The sequence below is a fragment of the Leptodactylus fuscus genome, chromosome 2, assembly GCF_031893055.1.
Source record: "Leptodactylus fuscus isolate aLepFus1 chromosome 2, aLepFus1.hap2, whole genome shotgun sequence".
In the NCBI taxonomy this organism is placed as follows: Eukaryota; Metazoa; Chordata; class Amphibia; order Anura; family Leptodactylidae; genus Leptodactylus; species Leptodactylus fuscus.
In genome coordinates, this window is record NC_134266.1 from 161,217,856 (window position 1) to 161,245,690 (window position 27,835).

Here is a 27,835-nt window from a genome sequence, read left to right on the forward strand (position 1 = left end):
ACTTGATATAGAGTTTAAAAAAGAAAAAAAAAATACACTGTCAGAATTGTTGGCAATCAGTATTATATCAGCAATGTAATAAAATGACAGGCAAAAATATGAAAGGAGCAAGCTAAAGGAGGGTAAGGAGGAAATGCTGATGCTACTGTCATGCTATCCATAACTGCAAGTACTGACGATAAGAATGTGGGTGACAACTGCAACACGCCTTCTGGTTCAGTAAAACGACTGGCAAAAAATAGGGTAAGGGTCAGGCTAAAGGGGGAGGAAGAAACACTCACGCTACTATTAGGTTATCCATGGATGTAAGTACTGACAATAAGATTGTGGATGACAACACAACTTCTGCCTGGAGTATTGTACTTTCTGAAAATAAAAAATATAGCTTATGATTAAATGAGCTTGCTCATCTCAGTCACATAAGAATATTATATCTGAGTATGATGCTACAAGTATGATATTGAGTCAGGCTTCTGTTAATTCATCCTCCTCTAATTTTATAACAGATTTTACCACATTGTTGACCATGTATTTATTTATATTCACATAAGATCCCAAGTAGTGATGTATCATCTAATGAAAATATTTCTCCTAGTTTGAGTTTCCTCCAGTTTTTGAGTTTGAGCTGGATGAGAACAGTTAATGTTTTTTAGAAGATGCAGCAGAGGTATAGGTGGAAGAGGATTACCTGACTGTTGGCAGAGGACATAGGTAGGAAGGGGAGTTATACTGGCAGTTATGTTTCTATAGGCACTAGGGGGAAATCTTGAGATGGGAATTATGAGGGTGTGCAAGAATACAATGGCCACGATGAGTTAGAAAACAGTGGGATAGACAATGACATTGCCAATGATGATTCCACCTGGTCAAGGTGACAAGGTGACATCAGAGGAAGAGGGTGGTGGCAAAGGTGATTGTAATACTTTGAGCCACTGTGCAGTTACAAAATTCAAAAATCCTACTTGGTGCAGACCTAGGGAAAACTCAAGCGGTTGTTGTGACGAAAGAGGTAGAAAGTGTTGTTGGTGTTGGTAGCAGCAACTACATGAGATCAACTCCCATGTTGGAATTTATTGCACTTTACTTTTCAACCAAACACACTGGGACTTTTTTTTTCTTTAAAATGCCTGTTACATTTACAAGTCCTCCAAAGGGGCTAAATTTTATATAAAACCATTACTTTTTTCCAATATAGCCGCCATATGTATCTTAAAAATTCAGACAAAGCCCTTCCCCTAAATATGCACATTTTTGGAGCTTTTTTAATGTTATAAAGTGTAAAAGAAATCCACAGCACTGTGTATGGTTAATCTAACAGTTTGTATCCAAAACCTACCATATCTTTTTCTATAGACAAACATGTCACTGTCACTTTGACATAACTTTGGCTGTGTTTGCCTTAGAGAGCTGGAAATTGGCTAGATAGAGTCATGGGACTCCTGGTCTTGTCATACACTATGTTTGACGTCAATGTAAGTTCTTATCCATGATTTGAACTTCTCCAAATCCAATCCAAAACAAATCTTTGGACCACGTGTTTTTTTGGATGCTGTGGCTACACATCGGATGGAATTCTTACTATTGCAGCTGCCACTACCCTCTGCTTCTGAAGTCACCCTGTTACCCAAACTCATTTCCAGGTCTTATATGTAATTGAGTCATCACCAGATTAATGAATTTATTGACACTTTTTTTTTTATTCATCATGGTAATGGGATTCCTATATACCCTCAGAATTCCCCACAGATCTCCCTCTAGTCCTCCTACCAGTACTGCTACCAGTAACAGAACTCCAGCTACTACTACTTCCATCAACAGTCATGTCTTCCACCTCTGCCTCATAGAATAAAAAAAAAAAAAAAAAGAGAAATAGGCACAACCCTAAATCATATACACAGAGTGCTGGGTTCAGGAGTTCAAGAAAGAGATGAATGACAATTAGAGATGAGTGAACAGTAAAATATTTGAGATTCGATATTCTTTTCGAGTAGCCCCTCAATATTCGACTACTCAAATCGAATATCAAACCCTATTATACTCTATGGGGGGAAAATGCTCATTTCAGGGGTAGGCAACATTTGATCAAATTATACTTACCAAGTCCACGAGTGAGGGTCGGGCTGGATCCTCCGAGAAGTCTTCTCCGTGCAGCTTCCCCGCGGCATCTTCCGGCTCTGAATTCACTCTGCCAGGCATCGGGCCTGGGCAGAGCCGACTGTGCATGCCCGCACTACAAGCGGGCATGCGCAGTCGGCTCTACCCAGGCCCGATGCCTGGCAGAGTGAATTCAGAGCCGGAAGATGCCACGGGGACGCTGCATGGAGAAGACTTCTAAAGGTAGGAGAAGAACCAGCGTTAATTAGCCGACTGTATAGCATTCTGCTAAACAATGCTGGTTCTGCATCAAACTTTTCCATTCAAATAGCGAGTGGTACTCGATCGAGTAAGAGTATTTCGAATACCATAGTATTCGATCGAATACCTACTCCATCGAATACTACTTGCTCATCTCTAATGACAATTTAAAAAAAAAAAAACATCATGATCACATATCCAGCCACAAAAAAAAAAAAACATAACCAAATATACAAAATATTATACAGGTATACAAAGTGATGGACTCTCACATATAAAAACAATTTACAAATCCATTTAATGATAAAAACATAGACGTTCTCAAATAAAACAAACAAGCCCTTCATTTTTGTCCAAAACAGGACTAAGAGTATTCAATAAATGTGTAATTATAAATACTATTAAAATAATATTGGTAAAAAAAATCCCTGCCACTAATACCTTCTCCTGCACCAGGGTCAAACTGAAGGGCATAGGGCTCACAAGGGGAACTTATTTTGGTGGCCCTCCAAACAGCTTCCTCTTACTAGCCTACACCATGATTCCTTCACTGAAATCTTACATTTGTGTTGACTATCCGGCATTACTGAGGATTTTCCCAGTATCATCATACTCTATGATAGATAGAAATCCCATTGCCATGATGAGTCAAAAAATTGTGAAGAATTGAATGCCCCAATAGCTCCATGGCTGGTTCATGCACAGTACTGTGTTGGGAATGATACGGTCATGGAGCACCCCACGCATTCAAAAGATTTTAGTGACATCACAGAGCATCCCTCACAGTATAATGCTCCACATGGTATATAATGCTCCATAGTGTCCTTCACAGTTCTCTTGAATCTTCCACAGTGGCTCTATGCGGCATAAAATTCTATCCAGTGAGCCCACATGTTATACAGTGCTCCACAACAACATTACACAGTATAAAATACTCCCGTGTGCCCCCCCCCCCACAATGACCCTATATGGTATATAATACTCTAAAGTGGCCCCACACAGTATATTGTTCTCCCCAGAGCCTCCATACAGTATAATATGCTCCACATTGGCCCCACACAATATAATATATTCCCAACAGTGGCATCACACAGTATAATGTCCCACAATGCCCCATGTAACTTCTGAAGCCTGTGATTGGGCATCAGTGGTTACATGGGTTGAGGTGGTGTCATCCAAAGGACTGAAATATCCAAAAGATATCTCCAGACCTCCAGATGCCCTTTAGAGGCAAATATAAATGTTTGTTATTTTTACTCACCTCCCCTGGGCAGGATTCTATTAGAATGAAACCAAGTAGCACATGACGACAGGACCCTTGCCATTAGTAATGTGGCCTGGGCCAACTGGAGGATCCTAAGGTTCTTTGGTGTGCCAGTCCGACGCTGTTCACCACCAACAGGCATGTCTTCCAACTCTGCCTCCTCTACATTCAAAACCACTGTCTGTTCTCATCCAGTTTACCAAGAAGAGGAAGTCTTGGTCTATGAGGAATATCTCTCTTATCAGATGCTACATGAATACTAGGGATTGGAACCTATCCATTGAGATGGAGAAGACATGGTTGAATATTCTAACAGAACCCTTATTCAACAGTTGTGTTTCAAAAATGTTCAAAAACCTTCATCTTTATTCTCAGGAAGTACAACAACACTGCAGCAACTGATGGCGCTTCCAAGACCAGAGGTAGTGTTACTTTGCCACCTACATATTATAATATTAGCATTATTACTTTTACTTTCCTCCTATTAATTTAATCTGTCCCCTGCCCTGTTTTTTAATGCCATTTTAAGTCACTCCTTATATAACAGCGATTGGCGACAATTCTGAAATTGTATTTTTTTTATTTATTTTTTTTACAAAAAGTCCATTTCAAATACATTAGAAAAAAAGTCAGATTTTCTACTGAAAGAATGACCTGACTGTTTTTTTTTTCCGAAGATCTCTGGTTGAATAATATTAGGAAACAAAATTAGATTTAGCCTTAAAAGTGTAACCTTGCCAGTATTAGTCTAAACACACTGTATTAATTAGCTTTTTTAAATGTTATAATGACACATTGTATGAGTTGGTTACTAAAAAAAAATCCCTTAGCAAACAGATTTTTCAGACTCTGCTTCACTCTGCTTTTTTACTGTTATAACTACACTTTATGTATATTTAACAGAAAAAAGATATTGCTTAAAAGAACCCTTAACAAAAAAAAAAAAAATGATACTCTGTAGACGCATACAGATCTCAGTGCACAGATCACAGTGCAGCAAGATACAATTCTAGTGATGGCCAGGGGTGAACCTATTCTGTCTAAGAACTATAAGAAGGCAACCCCCTGAAAAAAAAATCACAAAAGATACCCAACTTGGCTATATTTGGTTGCATGATGCCCCCCCCCCCCTGATAATTAGGACACACCCACCCTTGGCAGATCAAAAAATCACCTTATTTGTCCCCACACCCTCTTTTTTATGGCCTCCTAAATACAACTCCCTTTTTTTTGGCCCACCACACCATACATGGCCCCTTTTTTCTTCCCACCCCCTTCACATTGTATATGACACCCTTTTTCTGGCCCTGCATATGGCCCCCTCACAGTTTATCACCTGCTTTTATACCCCTAACGTATATGACCATTTTTTATTTCCCACACGCAGTATATGACCCGCTTTTTATGCTACACACACACACACGCACACACACACATAGTTTCACACACCTACAGAGTGCACTATAGCTGACCCTGAAGGACATCAGAATGCTGTCCTGGTGTTTTTCAGCATTGTGATATAAGTGCAGCACTGCATAGATGTGGCAGTGGAGGGTCCCCTGGACAGGATCATGGCAGGTGATCAAAGATTTTCAGCCACTATCTAATAATACAGGGTGAGCCATAAATATGGATACACCCAGATGGGCCATAAGTATGGATACACCCAATATAAAATAGAAGTAGTTGCTGATAATATGTCACTGTTTGTGACATATTATTACATGAGAGGGGGGAAACATTTGAGGCCGGGTGACGCACGTGGCGGCCATCTTTTTCTTGTGCAATTCTCCATGTGTTTGATATGTCACATGGCCACCTTCTAATTGAAAAAAAATAAAGTTGAATCCAAAATGGTGGTTTTGCAGATGGCTGCCATGGACGTCACCTGGCCTTAAATGTTTCCCTCCTCCCATGTACTAATATGCCACAAATGGTAAAGTGATATCAACAACCACTTCCATTTTATCTGGGTGTATCCATACTTATGACCCACCCGGGTATATCCATACTTATGACCCATCCTGTACAGTAAGTCAATTTAAAAAAATGTATTACAAAATAAATTGCTCTATTGTAATCAGAAATGAGATTATTGCAAAAGAAAGAGTCCGAGATGAACAACACAGTGCAGAAATTCTCCTTTGCCCCACTCCTATGATTTATCTGCTTAAAATTGATTAAATCTAATTAAAATTAGCTATTGCTATAAGCTATTGCTTTGGATCTTGCAATGAGGATGATAGCACAAGTTTATCTCAGTTTGAACATATCCCAAAAGTTAAAATTGTAATCTGTGTCTACCACTCATTATTCGCTGAGAGATTGTGATATCAGGTGATGCCAGAAGCCAACATCACAGACACGTCACCTCTGCATTTTCACTGTGAAATGCATGTTGTTGGGGCCATTTTAGTTAGCCCAAGATGTATTGCAAAGTTTTCTGATTAAACTGGGTCATAACAAATCTGTTTGCAGTGTTTAGTACTGATGTAGCAGAGTTATAGATAAATTAAACTGTAAGAAAAAAATATATACTTACGTACAGCCATCTTCTGTCTTCTTTGGTAACTGGATCTAGAGATCAGGCAGAATTCTTTCTCATCTGTAAGACAAAATATTATGCCTGCCACCTGTGATGATTAACCTGGCTACATCTGTACATTAGGTATAGAATGAAACACTATGGGAAATACTTAAAAGGGTGGCATATCAAACCAGATATGACTATATAAATATGTGACCCCCTTCCAATATAGGCTAAAAATATGGGCTAGAACCATTACTTCCTCAGTTACCCTATGCCTCTAGAGATATTAGCTGAAGATCAGCTGATACAAATGAGAAATAATTTTATCACATTTAGTATCCCCTTCTCCCTAATAGTCTCATTAATTTGGTATCAATAAATTTAACAGAGAATTGATTCCCATTACGCTCCATAGTATATAATAGGGACACTGATAGGGACATCCTAATGAATGATGTCACCTATGTGTTCTTCACCAATTCTTTGGTGAAGTTCATCTGTAGCTTTACTTGTTTACATCAATCCACTCACGCATTGCTCATATGTTTGCTCTTCGCTGTTTTAGCTATTTTTATCTAAGCCTATCAGGATGACAGTAGAGCTGTCATTCCATTAGTCATTTCAATCATCTACCTAGTGTTGTAATGAGGATCATATTGCAGATAAACCCTTCCCTGTCATAAACTAATATTCATTGGCTCTTGTGTTCACTGTTTGCACTTCTGTTTATTAGTCATTGTGATTACTTCTAGAGAAAAACAATATTTTGTCTTTAAGTTTTTTATCAGTTAAAAGTTTTATTAAAGTTTTATGAAAAACAATATATTGTGGAAGCATAACAAATGAAACGTTTTTCCATTGGGGTAGAGATCTATGAGGATGAGATGATGGGAAAACATTATATGGCGCGTACATAGGAAAGACACGAAGGAGAGGAAATGGAAACACTGCTCTAGCACAGCAGAGCGACGAACAACACATTACTGTGCAAGAGATAAATTGCAATATGGGAAGCCCTGGGAAGGGGCACAAGAGACAGTGAGCCCTAAGCTGAAGCCCCCCCCCCCACCACCACCACTGTCCTTTCCTGCTTGCCTGGTCCTATTCTATGTAATAGGCGGAAACTTGGAGACAATCCCTTCTGTCCCGGAGCAAAGGTATACGTCTTCCTCCGGATGGTCTTTTGAATCAACACGGACGCAAGAGGTCGGGAGACAACAGCAATTTATTGTAATCCACAAAGTTAGTAGCCGGCGGTGGTCACATCAACCGTAATAACAATAAGTCCACAGAAGTCACAATCCAATGATAACTTTGGTTCCTTGGTCCTGTAACTAAATCCTGGCTCTCTGCAGAGCTGTGCACAGGCCGGCTAACACATACTAACTCCAGCTACAACTATATACTAAGACTGTTACACCTATATCTGTGGGTGGGAAGGGCTGAGTCACAGATCCTTCCCCCCTCACCTATGCCAAACAGAGCAGACTCCCTGTCTACTATGGACAATGCACCGTCCAACATCTTCTTGGAGACACTGATCAGATTATCTCCACCCATTGTCCTCACTAGTTAGAGGTATTTGCATGCAATGTGCTAACACACTAGACCCTAATCAGCCAACTACACATTGATGTATATAACAGGTTAGAGAATACATTCCACATGAAATATATATTACACATGGCCTATAGTATAGACTCTAACCATCCCGTGACAACCCCTCCCCCTCTCAAAACATGTGCATGACATAATTGGCCTACACAGGTAAATTGGGGAATGCACATCAGTCTCTATAGCTCATATGTCCTCCTGCCGGGATAACCCATCTGCGTTCTGGTGTTGGTTCCCTCGGCGGTACTGAATGGTAAAGTTGTAGGGTTGAAGGGCTGGCATCTGGCAGAAAATCCGGTGGATCCATGTTGACTTCTCTCTGAGCTTGGCTTCGGGTCACTGCTCCCACAAAGTGGCACTGTAGATTTCCAACATCGTTGCCTAACAGAACATCGGCCGGCAGCCCGCTCATCACACTAATTGTGCATCGTTTTGGTCCATAACCATAGTCGAGTTCCACGGTAGCTTTAGGAATACGTCTCCGAGTACCCCCTGCCAACTCGATAGAAAGGCCAGGGCCCTCCTCTAGGGCCTCAGGTCGAACCACTCGGGGGTCCGCTACCGTTAGGAAAGCTCCCGAGTCCCGGAATCCAACAACTGTTCTGCCATCCAGGAGGACCTCCTGTAAGTGCTTCCGCTGATGGTTTGCAGGATGCGTGGCAGAGGGCTGGATCCCATAGACCCCTGGAGGTGGAACAGATGGGTCATTCATGGAGTCATCTGGAAATGGGGCCAAACTTTCTGTCCTAGGGGTGGTTCCCAGGTAGTGAATAGGCCGGGATGCCACTGTGGCCCGTGCCCCCATGTTAGCAGGGCAGCTAGCTTGCAAATGTCCAGGCCGCCCGCACCCAAAACATCTGCGCTCTAGAGTTCTTCCAGCAGGTCGTTGTCTAGGGACAGGGTTGTTCATAGCTGGAGGCCGATGGGCTGGGGCAGGGGTAGAGGGGGAATTGTAATCCTGAGGCCGGGCACGAAAGGTGGGTGGCTGGCTGAAGGGTGTCTGGCGGACTGTGGTAGTTTTCCGCTCCTCTGCAAACAACCTCTTCCACTGCGGCTTGATGGTCAGGCCCTCATCTGCAAGAGAAGCAGCTTGCTCAACTGTGGCTGGGTTCCGTTCCAGCACCCACTCATGGATCTCAGCGGGGCACTGGGAAAAGAACTGTTCCTTAAGTATGACTTGGAGGACCTTATCGACTGTGACAGCCCCCTCTCCTTCTAGCCAGCGCTTGCATGCTTGCTTCAACTTGTGGGCGAACATGTGGAAGGAGCTTCCCCCATTGTAAGACAAAGAGCGGAACTGAACTCGGTAGGTCTCTGGAGTGACTGCATAATACTTCTGCACCGCTCTTTTAATGGCCTCATAGTCCCGCTGATCACTAGGGTCCATGGCTCTGAGAGCTTCCGCAGCCCCATCTCGTAGGTGCCCCACCAGATACCGGACCCAATCCTTCTCTGGGACTTCCATCAGGCGGCACTGGTGTTCGAAGTCCTGAAAATATCCATCAACATCCCCAGCCGCTTCATCAAAGGTCTTGAAGTGTTTATGGGAGACATATGGTGGTTCTCTCACTGTTGGGCTGGGGGTCGACGTTTGATTATAATTCCGTGTAGTTATCTCAGCCATTCGCCTTTCATGCGCCATTCTTTCCTTTTCATGCGCCATTCTCTGTTCCTCCTTCTCCGTTTCCTGAGCCCTCTGTAATGCTCTACTCCTTTGCTCTGCAGTTGCTCCTAGCCCCAGCACTGCCAATTCCTCCTCATACAAAACAACCCATCTGCTCTTTTGGGTCTGTACCTGCCACTCCCGTATCTCTACTGTCTCCTGGGGGCAGCCCTCCTCCTGGTCGCTTTGCAGGGTCATCTCCTCCAGTGCCTCGATCAGTTGATCTTTCGTTCTTCCCTGGTAACTCAGGTTTAGTTCCCGGGCCCTTAATTGTAGACTTGCCATAGTCCAGTTCCTGTATTCTGAGGTTGTGGCTCCATTAATCGCTGAGCTGCTGTAGTCCATCTCGCTGTCCGCTGTTGATCCCACCGCTGCCAACCAGTTGTCACGGAGCAAAAGTATACGTCTTCCTCCGGATGTCCTTGCCCTTTGTGCACCTGAAGAAGAAACCAGCTTCCGGTTTCGAAACGCGTTGTGTGTGAGGCTTTAATAAACGAATGCAACAAGAACTACGGTTGGTAAGCGCGGATCCTTTTATCCATTTGATACTTCTGTAGAAGTTGGTTGGATAGGTCCTTTTCTGTATAGTTCCTCCGGATGGTCTTTTGAATCAACACGGACGCAAGAGGTCGGGAGACAACAGCAATTTATTGTAATCCACAAAGTTAGTAGCCGGCGGCGGTCACATAAACCGTAATAACAATAAGTCCACAGAAGTCACAATCCAATGATAACTTTGGTTCCTTGGTCCTGTAACTAAATCCTGGCTCTCTGCAGAGCTGTGCACAGGCCGGCTAACACATACTAACTCCAGCTACAACTATATACTAAGACTGTTACACCTATATCTGTGGGTGGGAAGGGCTGAGTCACAGATCCTTCCCCCCTCACCTATGCCAAACAGAGCAGACTCCGTCTACTATGGACAATGCACCGTCCAACATCTTCTTGGAGACACTGATCAGATTATCTCCACCCATTGTCCTCACTAGTTAGAGGTATTTGCATACAATGTGCTAACACACTAGACCCTAATCAGCCAACTACACATTGATGTATATAACAGGTTAGAGAATACATTCCACATGAAATATATATTACACATGGCCTATAGTATAGACTCTAACCATCCCGTGACACCTTCCTATATACGTGACACACAAAACGCAGACAAGACGAACAACAACAAAGGGAGGTCAGCTAGCCAGGGTTCAGTAACAGTCAAGCAATGCAGTGCCAAATTGAAGTCCAAAAGAATAGTCAACAGGGAAAGCCAGAGGTCAAGAATCATAATACAAATATAACAGCGAGAGAAAATCCAGCACGCACAAGGCAATAGCAAGCACCAATGTCAATGAGAGTCAAGAATACATAGGGAGGAAGAACCCACCCTGGAGTTAATAGGTGGACAGACTGTCAATCACACAGCAAGACTAGAATTAACCACTTCATGAACAGAGGCAAACAAGGGCAGAAGACGGGTGTGGTGGAAATTCAATTACAGAACTAGAGCTGTGTTCACACAGTGCAACCAAAAACTCTAACAAGGAATTAAACCGCACATGCCTCCTGCACCGCAGCATGCGAGCAGAGGGTGGCACAGTGACCTGAACAGGCAGAGACGTTACTCCAGGTCCTCCATATGCCTTATGTACAAGATCTCTTGGAGCTAAGCTAATAGGGTTGGGGGGTGTAGAGGGTATCTACAACTAAGGTATGATGGACCATGCCATCTCAAACAACAAACCAACCAATTTAAAGATGTGTTTCTGAAGTTTACGTGGAAAAATAGAGAGAAGAGATTCTGGGTCATCCTCCAATGCAATGCCAGTGACGATGTGCAGTATCATACCCTGACCAGTGGTACACCTCCAACAGCAATCCGGGGTTGAGGGAAAGTTTCCATGAAGGACAGAGATGATTCTCCAAATCCAGGCCTCCATCGGTTAATAAATTTGCTTTCCATTGATGATTTTTGTGTGATTTCATTGTCATCACATTCAACTTTGTACAGAACAAATCATTCAATGAGAAAATGTAATTCATTCAGATCTAAGAAGTGTTATTTGAGTTTTTCCTTTTTTTCTTTGAGCAGTGGAGAGAGAGAGAGAGAGAGAGAGAGAGAGAGAGAGAGAGAGAGAGATACCACTGTTTATATTATGCTTTCCAGTCATGCCACACATTTTCTATTTCCTGTAAAGCTTAAGAGACTAACTACAAAATTATCCGATGCTGACATAGAATCATCTCGGTCCCTCAACACTGGATTGCTGCTGGAGGTGTACAACTGGTCGGGGTACAATGCTACACATCTAAGAGAACTGTCCTGTACTGCACCTATTTTAGAGACTCTCTGCAGCTGAGTCGCTGCCGGATCATCCCCAAAGTGTGGACTGGAGGGGGTGGAATGACAGGTCCTACTACCAACCTACCTGTCATTCCGAAAAATCCAGCCCAATACTGAGCATTTACCAAACTGCTCAGCAGACAAAAGTCTGCTGAGAACAAACATTCCTGGAGTTTTCTCATCTCACCCACCTGAGTGGTCTGGATGAGATGTACACCCCCTCCATTACCTGACCAGCCATCGGCTATTTTATATATATATATATATATATATATATATATATATATATATATATATATATAAAATTTTATTTATATAGCGCCAACATATTCCGCAGCGTTGTACAATTTGTAGGGTTCAAATACAGACAGAAAGATACATTACAAAGAAAGTCATTTCACACAATGGGACTGAGGGCCCTGCTCGCAAGAGTTTACAATCTATGAGGTAGAGGGGGTGACACAAGAGGTAGCAGGGGCGGTATTACTTATACAGAGGTCAGACACTTTTGTAATAGAGGTGACTGTCATTACACAAACATAAGACTTTATGAGCTGTCAACAGTCGTGTCCTTTAACAAGTGGCTGGAGCTTGGACCTATAAAGTTAGCATGAGATGACATCATATCATGTGGGGAAATGTGGGAGCGGGGACAGAGGACGGTTAAGGGTTTACGTTAGACATTGTGATAGTCTTGTCTGAAAAGATGTGTCTTTAGTTTGCATTTGAAACTGTAGAAATTGGGAGTTAATCTGATTGTCTGGGGTAGAGCATTCCAGAGAAGGGGTGCAGCTCGGGAGAAGTCTTGTATACAAGCATGGGAGGTTCTGATAATAGAGGATGTAAGTGTTAGGTCATTGAGTGAACGGAGAACACGGGTTGGGCGGTAGACAGAGAAGAGGGAGGAAATGTATGGAGGTGCGGCATTATGGAGAGCCTTGTGGATGAGAGTGATAACTTTATATTTTATTTTATAATGAATAGGCAGCCAATGTAATGACTGGCACAGACCTGAGGCATCGCTGTAGCGTCTAACCTGATTGATGAGCCTGGCCGCTGCATTCAGAATAGATTGTAGAGGGGAGAGTTTAGTGAGGGGAAGACCGATTAGTAAAGAGTTACAGTAGTCAAGGCGAGAATGAATCAGAGAGACAATAAGTGTCTTTAGTGTATCTCTGGTAAGGAAAGGGCGGATTCTGGAAATGTTTTTGAGGTGGAGGTGACATGAACGTGCGAGTGATTCAACATGAGGGGTGAAGGAAAGGTCTGCGTCAAACATGACCCCGAGGCAGCGGGCATGCTGCCTAGGAGTTATAGTAAGGCCTGAGACTACAATGGATATATCAGGGACAGATCTGTTAGATGGTGGAAACAGTAGTAGTTCAGTCTTGGAGAGATTTAGTTTCAGGTAGAGTGAGGACATGATATTTGAAACAGCAGAGAGACAGTTGCTGGTGTTCTGTATGAGTGCAGGGGTGATGTCACGGGAAGATGTGTATAATTGGGTATCATCAGCATAAAGATGGTACCTGAAGCCAAATCTGGCAATGGTTTGTCCAATGGGGGCTGTGTAGAGAGAAAAGAGCAGGGGGCCTAGGACCGAGCCCTGAGGAACCCCAACAGCAAGGGAAAGAGGGGAGGAAACAGAGCCCGCAAATGATACACTGAAAGTGCAGTCTGAGAGATAAGAGGAGAACCAGGAGAGCGCAGTGTCATTGAGGCCGACTGAGCGGAGCATAGTGAGGAGGAGATGATGGTCAACAGTGTCAAAAGCTGCAGAGAGGTCCAGAAGAATAAGAAGAGAGAAGTCTCCATTGGATTTAGCCATAAGGAGATCATTGGAGACTTTTGTGAGAGTCGTTTCAGTAGAGTGCAGAGCGCGGAAACCAGATTGCAAGGGGTCAAGCAGAGAGTTAGCAGAGAGATAGTGGATTAAATGAGAATAGACCAGGTGTTCCAAAAGTTTAGAGATGAAGGGGAGGTTAAAAGTATTGGCACCCGTGCAATTCTGACAGATAATACTCATTTTCTTCCAGAAAATGATTGCAATCACTAATTCTTTGGTATTATTATCTTCATTTAATTTGTCTTCATTTGTCTTCAATGGAAAACCACAAAAAGAATTGTCAAAAAGCCAAATTGGATATAATTCCACAGCAAACATAAAAAAGGGGGTGGACAAAAGTATTGGCACTGTTTGAAAAATCGTGTGATGCTTCTCTAATTTGTGTAATTAACAACACCTGTTACTTACCTGAGGCACCTCACAGGCATTTCCTTTCTTGTTGGTAGGTAAGATGGCAACACTGTATTGTTATACCACCTAGGAGAGATACTGGGTTCCTGGCTTTGTCACACTGCTGTTAATGGTTAGGTGCATCTTGCACCATATATTATTATATACTAGCTTTTACCCGCGACTTCGTCTGCGGTGAGTTGAGTATTGGGCGGACACAGACGTGTAAAACTGTAAAAGTGCTTTAAAAAGTGTGGTGGGCTAGCAAATGTGATTTGATGTGTTATATTGTGTATGTTGTGATACAGACAATGTGATGTGTTATACAGCCTGTGTACAGGAGTATATATGTATCAGGCACTGTATATAGCAGTGATAGGTAATACATGTAATTATATAGTATATACAGCCTGTGTACAGGAGTATATATGTATCAGGTACTGTATATAGCAGTGATAGGAGATACATGTAATTATATAGTATATACAGCCTGTGTACAGGAGTATATATGTATCATGTACTGTATATAGCAGTGATAGGAGATACATGTAATTATATAGTATATACAGCCTGTGTACAGGAGTATATATGTATCAGGCACTGTATATAGCAGTGATAGGTAATACATGTAATTATATAGTATATACAGCCTGTGTACAGGAGTATATACGTATCAGGTACTGTATATAGCAGTGATAGGTAATACATGTAATTATATAGTATATACAGCCTGTGTACAGGGGTATATATGTATCATGTACTGTATATAGCAGTGATAGGAGATACATGTAATTATATAGTATATACAGCCTGTGTACAGGAGTAATCAAATCAAATCAAATCAAAAAAGCTTTATTGGCACGTCCGAATAGATATTTGGCATTGCCAAAGCTAGTAGAGTGGGGGGGGGGGGGGGAGTTGGACTCGGGTGGGTGAGTGGTGGGGGTGGTGTGGGTGGTTTGGGGTATAACAGTCCATGGAGTCTCATCTTCCTCTTCGTTGGTGACCGTTATATGGGGAGGTGGGGTGGGGCGGGGCGGTTGGTTTGGGGTATAACAGTCCGTGGAGTCTCATCTTCCTCTTCGTTGGTGACTGCTATATGGGGAGGTGGGGTGGGGTGGGGCGGGTGTATTGGGATAAATATAACAGTCCGTGGAGTCTCATCTTCCTCTTATTTGGTGACAGCTGGACACGTATTGGGCAGCGATCTCCACAGTGGCCTCTTCTTCTCCCAGTAGGATGTAGAGTTTCCTCTTCTCGTCTGCAGATATGAAGTCTGGGATGTGGGCAGAGAGTCTTTGGTAGTAGACGGCCCTACTGAGTAGCTGAGTATTTGGTGCAGTGTAGCAGGAAGTGGGTCTCGTCTTCTAGGACCCCCTGGTCACAGTGCTGGCACAGTCTCTTCTCCCGTGGCTTGTACATCTGCCTGTATCGCCCCGTCTCTATCTCTAGGTTGTGGGCGCTCAGTCTGTACCGGCTCAGGGTCTGTCTGTGCTTGGGGTGGCGTATTCTCTCCAGGTAGGTGGCCATGGTGTAGTCCCTTTGTAGGGATTGGTACACGGTGAGTTTCTTGGAGTTATTTATTTCGTTTCTCCATTCTTCAATGTACCGCTCTCTGTTTGCCTCTGTGGTCGCCTTTATTTCGGCCTTGGTTATCATCTGTTGGTGTTTTTGGTTTGGTGGTTGGCTGTTGTTTGGTTGGTGAGTGTCTGGTTTGCTCAGGTGGCTTAGCCATGCTTGGTGGTGGTAGGAGTCAGGCTTGCTCCCCTGGATGTGTGCCTGGAAAGCTAGCGCCCTCTTCTGTATGGTGAGCCATAGGGGGAGTCTGCCTAGCTCTGCCCTGCAGGCCATGTTGGTGGTGTTGCGATGGACATGGAGCAGGTATTTGCAGAACTCCAGGTGGAAGTTCTCTGTTGGGCTGGAATCCCACCTTGACTGGTCTGGGTAGGTGGCTGGGCCCCAAACCTCGCTGCCATAGAGAAGGATCGGGGAGATGACTGCGTCAAATATCTTCAGCCAGACCCTCACCGGTGGTTTGAGGTGGTACAGTTGTCTTCTGATGGCGTAGAAGGTTCTGCAGGCTTTTGCTTTCAGGGTTTCTATTGCTGCTTTGAAGCTTCCTGATTGGCTGAGCTCCAGCCCCAGGTAGGTGTAGCTGTTGGTTTTCTCCAGTGTGGAGCCGTTCAGTGTGAATTGTGGGGTGGTGGAGGCTTTATTGTGGCCCTTCTTCTGGAATACCATGACTTTGGTCTTCTTCTGGTTGATGGGTAGGGCCCATGTGGTGCTGAATTTTTCCAGCACTGACAGGCTTTCTTGGAGGTCTTTCTCGGTGGGGGCCAGGAGTAGGAGGTCATCGGCGTATAGCAGGAACTTCACCTCTCGATTGTTCAGGGTGAGGCCTGGGATTGGTGAGGTCTCCAGGGCTGTAGCCAGTTCATTGATATAGATGTTGAAGAGCGTTGGGAGTATATATGTATCAGGTACTGTATATAGCAGTGATAGGAGATACATGTAATTACAATGTGATGTGTTGTATTGTGTATGTATAGTGGAAAGCTATATGTAAATGTGAGTGAGTAGAGTGAGGGCGACTCCTGAGGAGACAGTAAGGAGTGTGCAGGCAGGTTGAGGCAGGAAATGCCAGGCAGTGTGTGTGAGTGTGTATGTAGTGATACAGACAATGTGATGTGTTGTGTATGTAGTGATACAGTCAATGTGATGTGTTATATAGTGGAAAGCTATATGTAAATGTGAGTGAGTAGAGTGAGGGCTACTCCTGAGGTGACAGTACGGAGTGTGCAGGCAGGTTGAGGCAGGAAATGCCAGGCAGTGTGTGTGTCTATAGCTGGGGCTAGGAGTCCTGCTTTTGTGAGTCTCCTGCTAGGAAGCCATGTTGTTTAGTGGCACCAAAAGTAGCCTGTGACTCAATCCTGAGGGAAAACTATGTTTGTGAAAAATTGCACGCAAATCCGTCCAGATGTTTTAGCGTGATTGAGGAACAAACATCTAAACTCACAAACATCCAAACATCCAAACTTTCACATTTATAATATTAGTAGGATTGTTGTTCTTATCCAGGACCATTCCTACTTCATGTAACTGTTATTGGCCATCTGTTTTCTACCTATTACTGGCTAGTTGGTACTATGTAGTTTTGTCTACCCCCACTTGCTTATAGCAACAGAATTGTATTATGTAATTGTCTCTCATATATGTCATGTGATTCTACTGTTTTAATAGGTATTAATAAAATTTATTATGTTTTATGAATCAATTGTGTGGTAGTTTTGTACTGTTGGACATGATTGTATACCCACACATAAGTTTAAATTTTTGCCTCTTTTATGTGTTATGACCTAACAGGTGGTGGCAATAACTAAATAACACTTGCAGCCAGTTGAAATGGATTACAGTTGACTCAACCTCTGTCCTGTGTCCTTGTGTGTACCACACACAAAGATGTGTGTATATATATATATATATATATATATATATATATATATATATATATTAGTGATGGCTTATTTCACCCTTTTGTACATGCGACCTTGGGCTTCCTTTCCGGATATTTTATGCATGATTTTTTTTGCATGGTTTTTGTATGTAGATTTGTTTGTCTTTTATTTTGGGCTTTTTTCTTTATGTTTTTTCATCTCCAGTTGTAGTTCCAGCTTGCTATTATATGTTTGGTTGATATGTTTATTGTATGGTAATTTATCTTCATTGTTGTCATTTTGTAGATTTACAAGAAGGTCTTGCGACCAAAACGTCCTCTCAATCATCACCAATGTACTGTTCGTTTTAAGCATTACATCCTCCTATTCATGGTGTATCAAACATTGTTTTTAGGGGGGGGGGGGGTTTGTGCTGAAATCACTTATTAATACGTTTTCACTTTCAAATTGTGTATGGCAGAATTACTTTTGTCTTTCATGACTGGAAAGCAATGAACCATATAGCCAGAGGAAAGGAAGCTCTTAGTTACCCCTCCCAGCCCGCAGTGAAAGCTGATAGCAGGTCATCTCTATTGTCAGAGATTCAAACAAAAAAAAGGGTAAAAAAAAAATCAATTGCAAAAATATATATAAAGGAAGGACAACCAAGCAATATGGAAAGGCTCCTTGCTGATTTTGTAAGTTTGCCTGCTGAAAAAGACATGAACAGTCTATAATTTTAGGGGTAGGTTAATATTAACAGTGAGAAATAGAATATCAAATATAAAATCCAGACAATCAATTCAAATTGTATAAATTTAGTAAATTTATTAGCATTTTGCAAAGAGAAATAAGTATTTGATCCCTCTGACAAACAATACTTAATACTTGGTGGCAAAACCCTTGTTGACAAGCACAGCAGTCAGACATTTGTAGTTCATAATGAGGTTTGCGCACATGTCAGAATTTTGGTCCACTCCTCTTTGCAGATCATTTCTAAATCATTAAGATTTTGAGGTTGTCGCTTGGCAACTCGGAGCTTTAGCTCCCTCCATAAGTTTTCTATGGGATTAAGCTTTGGAGACTGGCTAGGCAACTCCATTGATGTGGTGAAGTAGTCCTGTGCCCTTAGCAGAGAAACACCTCCAAAACATAATGTTTCCACCCCATGCTTGACAGTGGGGATGGTGTTCTTTGGGTCATAGGCAGCATTTTTCTTCCTCTAGACAAGGTGAGTTAAATTAATGCCAAAGAGCTCAATTTTTGTTTCATCTGACCAATCTGGATGATTCTGAGAGTGATTGGGAGATGGTGCTGTGGTCATGTGCCCTCTTTCTGCCCATGTACCATCTTCACCTTCCCCATCCCGCCTCAACTTAGTTAAAGGCTCAACTAACCCCAAGGGCAAAAAACTCTGCTGGTGCAAGGCTGAACTAAAGTTAAAGGGCCTAAAACTCTGCAGGTAAAAGGCTGAAGTCACCTAAAGGGCCTCAATCTCTGCTGGTAGATCAGCTTAAGGGCCTCTAACTTAATTTGGAAGGGCTCACGTGAAGGGCCATAAAAGTAATTTTTGGAGGTCTCACCACATCACACACACACATAAACAATGACAGTTAAGGGTGAGGGCTGTTGGATTTCCCATTGCCTATGCCATCTGTGGTTGTCATGGGCAACGTGATTTATAGGGGTGCTTGGTAATGTTTTTTTAGCTTTAAATTTGTGTTTCTGTCCATACAATTGGGGAGGAAAGAAGGTTTCCAAGTATTTTTCCACTTTCATAGAGGTTCTATTGAATGTGGAAAGTCTCTAGTTGATAGGCTGTGATAGCGGGGTAATCCTGGGACTTGGGCGTGTCAGATGACCCCCAGACATGCTTCCCCTGCTATTCCAGTTGCATTCCAGAGGTGTTGGCATCATTTCCTGGGGTGTCATAGTATACTTGATGACTCTCCTTAGTCGAATTGTGGTTTCCCCTGAAACTAGCATTTTTTCCCCATAGACTATAATAGTGGTGGATGGTGGTGGGTGGTGGTGGGTGATGGATGGTGGTGGGGCGAGGACGTAGACGTGGAAATCCAGCTGGAGATCCAGTCCACAGTCCACCTCTACCTGGATAATTTTTATACCAGTGTGGGACTCTTCAATAGCCTCGCCTCCAGAAATACTGCAGCATGCGGCACCGTCCGAAAAAATCAGAGAGGCCTCCCTAAAACGCTCAGAAGGGATGAGAGCAGGGCTCAATGTACCAACAATGTATTGTGTGTCAAGTACAAGGACAAGAGCAGCCATGTACCAGTACGAGGTACCAGTACAGAGACTCCCAAACCAGATTGCATCCTGGACTACAATAGGTACATGGGAGGGGTGGACTTGTCAGATCAAGTCCTGAAGCCCTACAGTGGGTCAGAATGCACCAATACACACCAATTCCTCCCTTTTGTCAATGCATCATGGCCTCAGATGCATGGGGTTATCCCCATCTACATGCTACGTCTATTACATAGCGTTTGCATGAAACTAGAAACATAAATCACACTGCACATGTAATGCATGGTAACGGAGCTTGGAGAAACCTTCAGGGAAGCAAATAATATTTTTTTGGACTTGTGGCAAGTTGGTTGTGGTGGATTTTCCTCATTTCATCTTTGTCTCCCATCAGCTTGTCTCCAGATATCGGTGAGAAATCCGACCTCTTACTGGGCTGCTCCCCGGTATCCATGGATTTCTTGTCGGCTGCCCGCCTCTTCCTGCTCTTCTTAGCCGTGACACTGGTGAAGGCCTCTCCGGTACCGGCTGCGCTTTCTGTCTCCATGACTATTACGGTAATACCTGACGACTTGTCTTGTATTACCGGAGACAAGCTGATGTCTCTGGAGACAAGCTGATGGGAGACGAAGATGAAATGAGGAAAATCCCGGTCCCGTCTAACAGATACACGCCTCTGAAAGAAAACTGGATGAAGATCTTCACTCCCATTGTAGAACACATACAGCTTCAAGTCCGCTTTAACCTTAAGACGAGAAACGTAGAAATAAGGGCTTGTAAGGAGACAACAGACGTTGCTGCATTAACAAAATCTGCAGACTTTGTGAAAGCGTTCATCATGGGTTTCAAGGTGGAGGATGCTTTGGCTCTGATATGACTTGATGATCTCTTCTTAGAAACCATTTAAGTGACAGACGTTAAGCCCATAAAAGGGTGACCATCTTTTACGAGCGATCGTCAGAATAGCCGGAAAAGGAGGAAAGACAAAGTTCACCATTGAGAATGTGACGAGGATAGTTCTTGCTGACACAAAAATACATCTTTTGGGATCATTTCAAAACATCAAGATGGCGAGAACAGCGATTTGTAACCTTATTCTGGGGAGCCCTCCATTAAAAGTCTATGGAAATATCCGAGCAGTGGCCAGCAGATCGGCAGATCGATTTTAACCCTGTAACGAACCACCATAATGACTGGTATACTGCAGATGCCCCATGGATACCCCTTATCAATATAACTGTACCCTCGTTTGATCACAATGTTACTGGTGATGTTTGGAGCCTCATAGCGCCATCTACATTCTTCTACCCTTCCATACAAATAAATTCTCAAATCGCTATAGGGGATGGCTCAAGCTGATGGAAGACTTGGAGAAGGCTCTAGTCACCCAAAAACACTGCATGGTTAAAGGCTCAACTCACCCCAAGGGCCAAAAACACTGCTGGTTAAAGCCACAGTTCACTCCAAGGGCCAAAAACTAAATCTCTGCTGTTTAAAGAACCTATTTTCTTTTGTTAAGCTTCTGTTTGTTGTTCTGAAAAAAATCAATAAAAATTAAAAACAAGGTAGCAAGTCATAAGGAAAAAAAATGGCACCTCCCATCAGTCTTACAGTCTTTTTTCAAAGGACTGTTAGTAATTTGCCGACTGTATAAATGTAGCTATGCTAGTTAGGTGTAGTTACATTTAGAGCCCATTAAAGCCAACCGTAAAGCTCATTTTAACATATTTTAAAACACATGGTATTAGTGTCCTCTTCGTTCCCTGACATAGATGTTGGTGACCCAATATAAAAATATTTTTCCCATAGGGTGAATGTCATAGCAGGAAAAAAAATAGCTGATTTTCGCCTCTGATTTGAATAAAAACGGATTAAAAAATAGACATTCTCCAAACTAGTATAACTAAAAAGTACATCTGCCCCTGCAAAAAGAGGTGCCCTATGCATCTCTGTACAGCTGTAGGGCCACCTGTCAATGTGTTCTTGCAAATTTTGCAAAACTACAACTCCAATACGTTATTAAATACTTTACTATTTTTTGCTTCAAATTTTTTTCCCTATTTTTCTCCTGTAAAACCTAGTTGTGTCTTATGGTTCGGTGTGTCTTATAGTCTGAAAAATATAGTACTTCTTTTTCTTGTAAAGCACTGATGCATCTCCCAACTGTGCACCTCTTCTATTCTTCTGGCTGGAAGGACATTATAGGAGGTCTACAGTTGGGTGCCTGATCATAGCTTTGTAGGAAAAAGAGGTAATTATTAAATTACCTACACCTGAAGTAGTTTGGTGAGTGAGCTCATGAGACTCCCTGGTTTAGGGGCCCAGTGACTAGGGCAAATGCTGTGACCCCTGTAATTGTTTGTTCTGTCCTTGGCTGGAAAGTCTACAGCACTCCCCAGCTATGCAGTGATACACATAATATGGCCCCATTTTCTTTTGCTTCCATGCAGTATATGGCCCCCTTTATTTTGGACCCCACACAGCATATGGCCCCCTTTTTTGTCTGCACATAGTACAGTGCCTACAAGTAGTATTCAACCCCCTGCAGATTTAGCAGGTTTGATAAGATGCAAATAAGTTAGAGCCTTCAAACTTCAAACAAGAGCAGGATTTATTAACAGATGCATAAATCTTACAAACCAAAAAGTTATGTTGCTCAGTTAAATTTTAATAAATTTTAAACATAAAAGTGTGGGTCAATTATTATTCAACCCCTAGGTTTAATATTTTGTGGAATAACCCTTGTTTGCAATTACAGCTGATAATCGTCTTTTATAAGACCTGATCAGGCCGGCACAGGTCTCTGGAGTTATCTTGGCCCACTCCTCCATGCAGATCTTCTCCAAGTTATCTAGGTTCTTTGGGTGTCTCATGTGGACTTTAATCTTGAGCTCCTTCCACAAGTTTTCAATTGGGTTAAGGTCAGGAGACTGACTAGGCCACTGCAACACCTTGATTTTTTCCCTCTTGAACCAGGCCTTGGTTTTCTTGGCTGTGTGCTTTGGGTCGTTGTCTTGTTGGAAGATGAAATGATGACCCATCTTAAGATCCTTGATGGAGGAGCGGAGGTTCTTGGCCAAAATCTCCAGGTAGGCCGTGCTATCCATCTTCCCATGGATGCGGACCAGATGGCCAGGCCCCTTGGCTGAAAAGCAGCCCCACAGCATGATGCTGCCACCACCATGCTTGACTGTAGGGATGGTATTCTTGGGGTCGTATGCAGTGCCATCCAGTCTCCAAACGTCACGTGTGTGGTTGACACCAAAGATCTCGATCTTGGTCTCATCAGACCAGAGAACCTTGAACCAGTCTGTCTCAGAGTCCTCCAAGTGGTCATGAGCAAACTGTAGACAAGCCTTGACATGACGCTTTGAAAGTAAAGGTACCTTACGGGCTCGTCTGGAACAGAGACCATTGCGGTGGAGTACATTACTTATGGTATTGATTGAAACCAATGTCCCCACTGCCATGAGATCTTCCTGGAGCTCCTTCCTTGTTGTCCTTGGGTTAGCCTTGACTCTTCGGACAAGCCTGGCCTCGGCACGGGAGGAAACTTTCAAAGGCTGTCCAGGCCGTGGAAGGCTAACAGTAGTTCCATAAGCCTTCCACTTTCGGATGATGCGCCCAACAGTGGAGACAGGTAGGCCCAACTCCTTGGAAAGGGTTTTGTACCCCTTGCCAGCCTTGTGACCCTCCACGATCTTGTCTCTGATGGCCTTGGAATGCTCCTTTGTCTTTCCCATGTTGACCATGTATGAGTGCTGTTCACAAGTTTGGGGAGGGTCTTAAATAGTCAGAAAAGGCTGGAAAAAGAGATAATTAATCCAAACATGTGAAGCTCATTGTTCTTTGTGCCTGAACTACTTCTTACTACTTTAGGGGAACCAAACAGAATTCTGGTGGTTTGAGGTGTTGAATAATAAATGACCCTCTGAATAAACTTTTCACAATTAAAAAAAAAAATAAACAAAGAAATAACATTCTTTTTTGCTGCAGTGCATTTCACACTTCCAGGCTGATCTACAGTCCAAATGTCACAATGCCAAGTTAATTCAGAAAGCGTAAACCTGCTAAATCTGCAGAGGGTTGAATACTACTTGTAGGCACTGTATATGTGTTAATACTTCAGGCCGTCGTTGGTTATTAAGTTTTCTGGTGACAGCTTTCCCTGTGTGTTAACACTCTCCTGACCCCGTACCTGCTGCTCTCCCTGCTGTGTTTCTCGTGTTTTGACCTTGTCTTGCCTTCCAGACTACTTCTGCCTGACCTTCTGATTTGAATACCTTCTGACTTCCTGTGGATGACCTTGGCTTGGTTCTTGACTACTCCTACTGGACCTCTGATTGGCTACTCCGTGACATCTTGTGTATGACCTGGCTCTCCTGACTATGCATTTAATTCTCCCTCCTGCTACCTCGTGACCTCATATGCACCGACCCGGTTTATTGACTCCGTCTTGGCTTTTCCTGGAACCTGCGAACCCTCCTGTGTACAGACTTGGCTTGTACGACCTTTCTGCGGTGCTTCCGCTACCTCCTATTGTCCATCTCCTCATCTGCTAAGGTTAGTTTTACTGGGTTTTCTGGGTCCTCTGCTACTTGGGTGCGCTGAGTGTATGGCGTTCTCTGTGCAGTTACTGTTCGGGGTCCCAGAATTTACCAAGTCCAACTCCACCATCAGGAGCTCTGGCAAAGACCTCTGGGGCCTGGTTCAGCTCTTATTAGGAGAGCGTTGTACACTCAGGACTGTTTTACCTCTATGTTTGGGTATTCTGGTTGCCCAGGACTAACTGTCCATTGTTGTTGCATGCAGTATATAACCCCCACACAATATATGACCCCTTTTTTTTACCCTCACTATATATGGCCCCTGCACAATATAAAACCCATCACACTGTATTTTTTTGCCCCCAAAAAGTATTAGCAGTTGATATGTTACTCACCTGTCCAGGTCTGCTTCTGCTGTACTTTACAACGCAGGAGCAGGTTCAATGAAGGAGGGGGGTTCGCACCAACTTCTCACATGGAGTACACAAGATCGGCTCCACCCTACGTCTTCTGTGCCCCTGCATTATCACCACTGTAAAGACCAGAAGAGGTTACTGCCACTCATGTTTACTGGAAGTGAGAAGCCAACACTAGCTTCTCAAATATAGGCGACCACATCAGGCTAAGTTACTAAGTGCCAGTGATCAAAAAGGAAGGGTGCCAGAATATGATATGAATGTGTTAAGTCAATAAAATAAATGAAGTAAAGTAAACTTGGGGCATTATTATTTTATTTAGCTACTATGTAGTATTATATAGTATAACATACTGTACAGTACTACACAAAAACTAATAATAGCCCAGGTTCAGGATGAATTTACCTTATATTTTACACATTGTTCATTAATTTCTTCTTCTTATATATATGTAACAATGTTGTGAACTTATCTCACCATACACTACAGCTTTGTACGTGAGACTACCATCATTTTATAGACAATCATCTTGGCTATCTCATACATACATTTGACTTGCAACTATTTAGCATATGATTAGTTATGCAGATTCTTGTCATGTCACTGCATTGTTACTGCTTTGCTCCTAAAAATTTTAATTTTTAATAATTTATCATTTCACCATTCGCTTTCAACACTGCTTCTATGATATACCCAACGTAATTGTCTATAGAATGATGGTAGTCTCACATTTGAAGATGTAGTGGATGGTGAGATAAGGAGCCTGAAAGTCAAAAGTTCAAAACATTGTTACCCTTTTGTTCAGCGGTGTATATTTATATTATATTTTTATATGGTATCTGTATATACAATATGTTGTAAGCTGCTGACTGGTCAGGTAATGGAGGGGGTGTACATCTCACCTAGACTATTAAGGTGGGTGAGATGAGAAAACTCCAGAAACAATGTTTCTCAGCAGATAATTTTGTCTGCTGAGTTTTATTTCAAAGTTCCGGTTACTGGGCTGGATTTTTAGGAATGGCAGGTAGGTTGGTAGTGGGACCTGTCATTCCACCCCCCTCCAGTCCACACTTTGGGGATGTTCCGGCAGCGACTCAGCTGCAGAGAGTCTTCTCATCAAGGAGGCTTAAGAAGTTGCTCCAGCAGCAGACCTTTGGCAGAGCTTGGCTGGAGAGCTGACAGAGAGAGAGTCATATTTTTGGAGCTGTGTCCTGAGTGATTCTACTGGCTTATGGATTCCTGTTACTCTAGGTGAGGTAACCTATTCTTTGTTTAGTTAGAGCCTAGCCAGGCAGGTATTTATTTTTGTATTGTTTCCTTTTGTTGCTGCACTACCATTTTGAGTGAAAATAAACTCTACTTTTGTTTTGGACTAAAGAAACTGGACTTTTGTGTCTATGCCACCCCATCTAGCAACCCCAGACCCTGACAATGTGTATATACTGTATGCTTATATCATATATGCTTGTGTATGTATAAGTATATGTGCGTCATTGTGTATTTGTATATATGCATAAAGTATGAACCAGGGAGTATAGGACAAGCCTGAAAACATGAAGAATGGAAAAAGTGGCTAAAACGTAGACAAAAATAGATAAAGATAGATAAAGTTACGTTTTTCATTCAAATAATTATTTGTTGAATTTTTTGCAACATTTTTTAAGTTTTGGAAAATGTATTTTTCTCATTAACACCATTAGCACACCAGAGAATACTTTGTGGATTATCATGAGTTGTAATAGTTACACTCAGAAAATACATTCTTGCCCCTTCTGCACTGTGTAATGAGTTCACTCTAAGAACGACTGAGGGCAAATGATTCTATAATCTTTATTGCTGTTATAGTAAAGGATCACTTTTTTATTTGTGTAGAAATCTTTATTCTAGATGCAGTGAATGCCCTTTCCTTAGTGTAACAGTCTTGGGTATAAATAGATCATAAGAGAGATTTCTGTATGGGAATTTGACATCTCTTGCATGTCTGAAGTCCTGTGTCTGAGCTGAAAGCATCAATATGAAGTGTTATGTTTCCTTCATTCTCGCATTCATTTTCATTGAGTACTATGAAATTAACTGTAGTGTTTATTTCAGAAGGAAAATTAGATTCTGACCCCCTCACAGAAATTGTAGTCATATAAATGGAGACAATGCTACAGAATACACTGACATTGATAAAGGATGTGAAGTACTGTATTTTAAACCAATGTTGTGCCCAGAGTTATTTGATCATATTATATTTTTTCATATTTGAAGTGGTCTCATCAGCTGTCCCTTTATCCAGTATCGGTGGCTTTATTTCCAATCTCTTGAAAAATCAAATTTATTATTTTTTTAGGCTTTTATTTGAACACCTGCTAAACAAGACAATAGTGTAGGTATCAGGAAAGAGCATGGTTAGAGATAAATGACAAATTCACAGACACAATTCATGTGTAAACAAAACAAATGATATTTTGGATGGAATAATTTAGCTTCATGTGCCACAAATAATGCAATCCCACTTGCAAGAACAACAGATGTTTAATGAAGAATCTCGCAATATATAATAGGGGGATGTCATTTCAGGGTCGCTATATTAAGTACTGTTTAATATGTCAAATGGATTCATGATTTTTAAAAATGTATCCCAAGGTTATGTTGGCTTTAGTTTCACATTTTATGATGACCGCAAAATAGTTATTTCAAATTCTCTTCAGTACTTGACAGAATCATTTTTACAATCTACAATCAATTTGTATTTGCTGTTTTTATGCGATTACAAGTGTATTCATATCTAATCGCAAGATTTGTAGAAATGAAATCTAGGCTTATATTTTCAGATCATGTTCAGTATGTTCCTTTCATGGGGACTGCTTGTCCATAACCATAACAAAGACTTTGAGGAGATGAATAAGCATCAGTTGCATTGTAAATAGTATTTATAAGATTCACACCATATAGTTGTATGTACAACCCTTGTAGATAGAAAACTTAGAAGATGAAGTGGTAGGCTTTACAGATTTACATTAATTCACACCAGCCTATGAACTATTAAAAGCATCGCCAAGCCATTTGGTTCCAATAAATTTGTTAATCCGCTAACAATCAAATGTATTACGTTAAATGCCCAAGTCTGATAATCGCACACAAACAAATCCTCTTGAATATACAAACATTAATTAGAA

At 42.2% G+C, this 27,835-nt stretch overlaps 1 pseudogene; it reads left to right on the plus strand.

Moving 5' to 3' along the window:
- LOC142196188 (RNA-binding protein PNO1-like) overlaps positions 1 to 20,926 on the plus strand; it is a 32,200-nt pseudogene extending 11,274 nt beyond the window's left edge.
- The last annotated feature ends 6,909 nt before the right edge of the window (positions 20,927 to 27,835 follow it).